The following is a 6491-nucleotide window of genomic DNA, read 5'->3' on the forward strand; positions in this document are numbered from 1 at the left end:
AGGGGTTGTGGGTGAGATCTAGGGCAACCCGGGCTGGCATATCAAGGGTAGTATACCGTAACATAATAACTGGCCCTTAAAAATTGCTCAGCGGGTTTTCTGCTCTCCAATGGAGGCCATTAGTACCCTCGCAAGTCAGTTGCAGGATTTGGTGGTCGTAATCCAAGACCTGTCTGGTCGTATGGTGGCCCAGGAGCAGTGGGAGTTAGTGCAAGTTTCTGCCACTCCTTCTATTCCTGAGCCCAAGTGTCCTCTTCCTGAGGTGTTTTCAGGGGAGAGGAACACATTTTTTGTTTTTCAGCAGGCATGTAGATTGTTTATTTAGATGCGGCCCCGCTCATCCTGCTCAGAATCCCAGAAAGTTGGATTGATTATGTCCTTACTTCGGGGTCCCCCCCAGGATATGGGCCTAGTCTTTACCCGAGAGTTCGGCTTGTCTGCAGTCAGTTGATTTGTTTTTTCGGGAGGTATTTTTGATGGGACGGACCATGTGGGGTTGGCAGCATCTCATCTCATGTCTCTACGTCAGGAGCAGCTGTGGGTATAGGACTATTGCTCTAAATTTAGACAGTATGCAGGTGAAACCTCTTGGAACGATAGCGCCCCTAAAGTCGTGTTTTTGTTGGGTCTTTCTGACGCTGTCAAAGATCTACTCATTTCTCATCCCGCTCCCGTGACATTCAATGATGCGATGGAATTGGCAGTCAAAGCTGAAAGGAGGCTGAGATCTAGAAAAGAGGAATGTTAGGCCCGTAAAGCTAGGGAATCCAGCAGACCCGTTCCCACTTCTCCCATGCCAACTTCTGGTGCCGAGGCTATGGAAGTGGACCAGCTAAGTCCCGAGGAATGGCGACGGTTGCGGATGACTCATTGTCTCTGCCTCTATTGTGGGAAAGCCGGACATCGTGTAGCGAACTGTCCTCAGAAGCATCTGCAACATCAGTCTGAACTGGCGGAAAACTTCAGATCCTAGGCGATTTTTGGGAGGATCGCCAAGGATCACAGGTACTCCCTAAGTTGTTGGTGCCTTTTCAGATTGGCTTCCGAAACTTCACTCTGTCCGGTCAAGCTTTCATTGATTCGGGTGCGGCAGCCAATTTGATTAATTTAAGTTTTGTCAGACCTCTGATGACTGAATTCTCAGCATTAAAGGTTCCCATACGCTTCACTAGTATTGATTCTTCCCCTCTGTCTGCAGGTGTTGTACAACGGAGGACTCCCATTTTACAGTTTACTGTGGGTGTTCTCCATTCTGAGAATCTGTCATTCTTGGTAATGGAAAGGATGTCCATTTATGTAGTGCTTGGCATGCCCTGGTTGGCACTGCACAATCCCCGATTTGACTAGTCCTCTTGGGAATTGACACATTGCGGGTTGTCCTGTCATAGTCACTTAGCTACTATATCCATGTGTTCAGCAGATACCATACTCATTCCGGAGTATTTGTCTGATTTTCATAATGTATTTTCCAAGAAACTGTCTAAGACTTTGCCTCCCCATAGGGAGTGGGACTGTGGTATTGATTTAATCCCCAACAGTCCCATCCCTAAGGGAGCCATTTTCAATTTATCTGGGCGTGAGCACGAAGCCCTCAAGTCCTATATCTCAGAGTCTTTGACCAAACGTCATATCAGGCCATCCAGGTCCCCTGCCGGGGCAGGTCTCTTCTTTGTAGAGAAGAAGGATGGGACATTGAGGCCTTGTGTGGACTATCGGGCTTTGAATAAAATTACAGTGAAGAACTAGTGCTCCTTGCCCCCAATTCCTGACTTATTAAATCAGGTGGTAGGGACGCACTGGTTTTCCAAATTGGACTTAAGGGGGGGCTTGCAATTTAATTTGCATCCGAAAGGGAGATGAGTGGAAGACCGCGTTCAACACCCCATTACGACATTTTGAATGTCTTGTCATGCCCTTCTGACTTTGTAATGCCCTGCTGTGTTCCAGGGATTTATTAACGCGGTCTTCCACAACTTCCTGGGGGTATTTTTGGTCATATATCTCGACGTTATTCTGGTGTACTCCCCAGACTGGGATTCACATTTGCGGCACCTGAACCTGGTTCTGACACGTTTGCATGAGTACCAACTTTTTGTCAGGTTGGAGAAATGCATTTTTGGTACTAAACAAGTGTCTTTCCTTGGTTATGTGATTTCTCCCACGGAGATTCAAACGGAGTCTGATAAAACAGCAGCAATCTCCCAATGGGTCAGACCAGATAACCTGAAAGCTCTCCAGCGGTTTTTAGGTTTTGCAAATTTTTACCGTAAATTCATTAAGAATTATTCTGTTATTGCTCAACCCCTGACCAATCTTACCAAGAAGGGGGCCGACTTGGTAAGATGGTCGCCAGAGGCCCTAGAGGCTTTCAGTCGTCTCAAAAGGGTGTTTACTGCTCCCCCGGTGCTTGTACAGCCTGACCTGCGGCAACCATTCTTTATTGAGGTCGATGCATCTGAGGTGGGGGCGGGGGCTGTATTGTCGGAATGTAACTATGACGAGGGTAATCGTGAGTTATTGGCCATTAAGTGGTCTCTGGAAGAGTGGCGTCACCATCTTGAGGGGGCTAGGCATCCCATTACCGTGTATGCTGATCATAAAAACTTGGTATATCTCGCCAATGCTAAGAGACTCACAGCTTGTCAAGCCAGGTGGGCGTTGTTTTTCGCTAGGTTTAACCTCGTCGTTACATATATTCCAGGGGAGTAGAATGTGAAGGCACATGCTCTCTCACGGAGTTTCGGTTCGCCGGAAAGTAAGACAGAGGCTCCAGAGAATATCTTGGCACCTGGGGTGGTGGTGGCAGCTGTAGAATCTGATCTCATTCCTCATCTACAAAATTGTCAGCAGGACGCTCCCTCGGGGGTGCCGGGGGGCAGATGGTTTGTGCCAAAGACCTTGCGTCTTAGAGTCATTGAAGAGTCTTACTCATCTGTTCTTGCAGGCAATCCGGGGGTTCAGGGGACTCTGGATCTTTGTACTAGACACTACTGGTGGCCAAGCATGTCTCGTGAGATCCGCGACTTTGTTAAGAGATGCTCTGTCTGTGCACGCAGTAAAAGTCGTCTGTGTCATCCAGAGGGACCTCTGAGACCGTTAGCGGTACCTTCTCGTCCGTGGTTGCATTTATCGGTAGACTTTATCACCGATCTACCTGAGTCTCAGAAGTTCACCACTATTCCAGTTGTTAGAGACTGTTTCTCAAAAATGGCACATTTTGTGGCGTTAAAGACGCTACCCTCTGCGATAGAATTTTCCAAGATTTATGTTAAAGAAATCATTTGTCTACATGGTGCTCCCGAGAGCATCGTATCTGATCGCGGTGTTCAGTTTGTTGCGCAATTCTGGCGAGCCTTCTGTAGAAACCTGGGAACGTCGCTTTCCTTCTCGTCAGCATTCCACCCGCAAACTAATGCTCAGACGGAATGAAAGAACCAGGATTTAGTGCAATATTTACGGTTGTTTGCTAGCGAAAAGGTTCATCAGTTATTAATTCAGTGCTGTTGCAAAAAAAAATAATTATATATATGTACATATATATATATATATATATATATATACATATATATTTTTTTCTTTTTTGCAACAGCAAAAATCCCCTGATGCCCCCAAAGGCTGTTTATTCTAAAATCAATTAATTTCATTTTACACAAATTATAATTTTCAATAAGCAGTTCTATCTCCAAACAAGAAGGACCACAATGGGGACCAAATTTGCCCCCAGTGAAGCCAAGCTCTAGATGGGGGCATTTGAATCTTAAATACAGGACCCACATATAGTATTCTACCAGAGATTTATAGATGACATTCGGATAATCTGGAATGGAAGTGAAATGAACTCCTATCTTTCACTCAATTTTTAAATATAAATACATGGAGGCCTCCATTTATCTGAACCCAACGCAAAGACAATATTATTTTCCTAGAGTTGGAAATCTTCATTAAAAATTGTTCTATACTAACTAAAACATTTTTTAAACCAGTAGCCTGTAACAGTCACCTTGATTTCAGATGCGGTCACGCTAAGGAATGGAAGATCAACATTCTCTATGGACAATTTCGACAAATCCGCAGAAACTGCATGATCCAAGAGGTTTTAAAGAACAATTCAAGGTCCTGATCAAACATTTTGAAAATAAAGGATATCCGAATGTTTGGTCTATAACAAAGTCTTAAACCAAACCCAGGAAACCTGTCTACAAGGAACAGCAAATAGAGATTCCAAGTCCAATACTCTATTTATGACAAAATACAGTTCTCATCAAGGTCTTGTCAAGAACATTCTTCATAAACATTGGAATACCTTGAAAGGAGATCCCATCCTAGTGGATGAGATAGATCAAAAAACAAAAATTATTTTTCGAAAAGGCCGTAACATTAAAAATATAGCAGCTCATTCTTGTCCCTGACCCTTCACCTCCACCAAACCAACATATTCCCCCCCATGGTATTCTTTGGGGAGCTTATAAGGATGCAATACGTAACTGCAAAGGTTGTAATAACATTCAGCATGGAAGAAAAGCTATAGATCTAGAGGGAGGAAAGACATTTTCTATTAAACAATGCCTAAACTGTGGGTCATCTGATTTACCTTATCGAATGCCCCGGTGGCTTAAAATGTGTTGGATGAACCACCAATGCCCTCAGAATTAGAATAAATCAACATCAATAGAATATCAAAAGGGGCGATACATTACATGGTTTATCCAAACACTTTCTGCAGTCGCACCATAACAAGCCCACACTTATGTGTATTACACCGATAGAGAAAATAGCAGGGTCATTCTTCGTGATTGAAAACTAAGGAGATTTATTGGATCTTTGTTTTGAACACCCTAAGTGCTCTTTCACATGGCCACAGGCCTTTTTACATGCGCCCGCTGGTGCGGTAAAAACGAGTGAACGGGCGCACAAATCTAACATTTGTGTACCCATTCAGACAGCACAGGCCTGGTAAATATACGCCGAAGCCACAATCCTGTTGGGCAGGGGAGGAGGCGGTTTGGTTCTCCTAAGCCCATCACTTCCACTCACCACTCTCTCCAACACTCCGGGTGTTTGCAATGGGAGGGGGTGGGATAGGGGCGAAGCCAAGCTCCCGCTCCTCCCTGCAGCCAGAAATGGGAAGGGGTGGGTAGAGCTTAACTCCGTCCCATCTCCTCCCATTACAAACAGATGGAGGGGGGGAGAGAAGGGGAGGGAGTTTAGCAGTCACGCTGCTAAACTCCCTTCTCCAGCTGTTGTCATTGGCTCCCATAGGAGTCTATGCAGCGGCCGACGTATTTCGGGTGGTAAGATGCCACGCCCCCAGCCTGGACGTGATTACATCTTCTGCGGCATCACGTGACTATATCGACGTCACTAGGAACGACTCCCACTAGTGACGCCGTATCACCCCGCCCCCAAGTTGGACGTCTGGGACACCGTGTGACTATATTGACGTCACTAGGAGCGCCTCCCACTAACGGCGCCGTGCTACCACGCTCCCAGCATGGAAGTCTGGGACACCATGTGACTACATCTACGTCACTATGAGCGACTCCCACCAATGGCGCCGCGCTATCACGCGGACGCTGTCCAGAGCGATTCCATTTACCACTACAACATTCCCGGTAGACTGTCTGCGCATCATCACATGACGTGTGGCCAGCGCCGGCGAGAGGATGCCAATACTCTAGGGGTCAGATAACATGAGAGTTACACATGTACCCTATCATACTAATGACTGGAAGTTAACGCCCAATAGGGGTGTGACAGAAAGATTGTCTTTTCTCATTTGTATGCCTCCTATAAATAGAGGTAGGTTGTGACATGTTCTATATGCTGGAGGAAGGCTCAGCACAAGCCGAAACGCGTCGCATTGTAAGTTGGTTTTAAATATATTACATTTTGACTCACAAAAGAACCCGCTTTTCTCTACTGGGTTTTCTGCTTTCCTGGATGTGAGGGGTGCCAGGAGACCGGGCCCCCCCAAACAAGTAAGATCCTGATATTTATTGATACAGCTTAACGGAGCGCTGAAGTATTTTTCTTCTGTCCTGATTGCAAGATAGTACCAGGACTATTTTTCTTGCCTGCCGTAAAAGTGGCCAGCGCTATACTGGACAGCCGGGCGCCGCGGGGATACGGCCGTGTGATCTGATGCATTGGAATCCACTGCATCAGATGGTAGCGTATATCGGCTGGCCATGAAAACGGCGGCTGGTATACGCGTGTGTGAATAAGACCTAAAACCGGGGGCTGGGGGGTCTAAAGGAAATTCTTGAAAAAGTCTGAAATGATTACTCCTCCAGCGATTCCAAATCTCCCAGGCGATAGTATTACATGGCGCTACCACCAGTCAGTAGTTTATTAGTTTTCATTGCTCTTTTATTATTATTCTCCATTGTCTTTTTAACATGTACTTTTAAATGTTATTACAATGAGGCTTTAATTGTTCCATGGGTATAAAGAAGGGAAGGCATCTTCCATTTTTAAGCCCACAGGGCCAA

The 6491-nt window shown here is 45.7% G+C and overlaps 1 protein-coding gene across 2 annotated transcripts in view; it reads left to right on the plus strand.

The window, feature by feature from the left end:
• Nucleotides 1-6491, plus strand: part of LOC136629089 (zinc finger protein 585A-like) — a 130067-nt gene that overhangs the window by 65842 nt on the left and 57734 nt on the right. The window lies entirely within an intron of this gene.

This window comes from Eleutherodactylus coqui, chromosome 5, assembly GCF_035609145.1.
Source record: "Eleutherodactylus coqui strain aEleCoq1 chromosome 5, aEleCoq1.hap1, whole genome shotgun sequence".
NCBI lineage: Eukaryota > Metazoa > Chordata > Amphibia > Anura > Eleutherodactylidae > Eleutherodactylus > Eleutherodactylus coqui.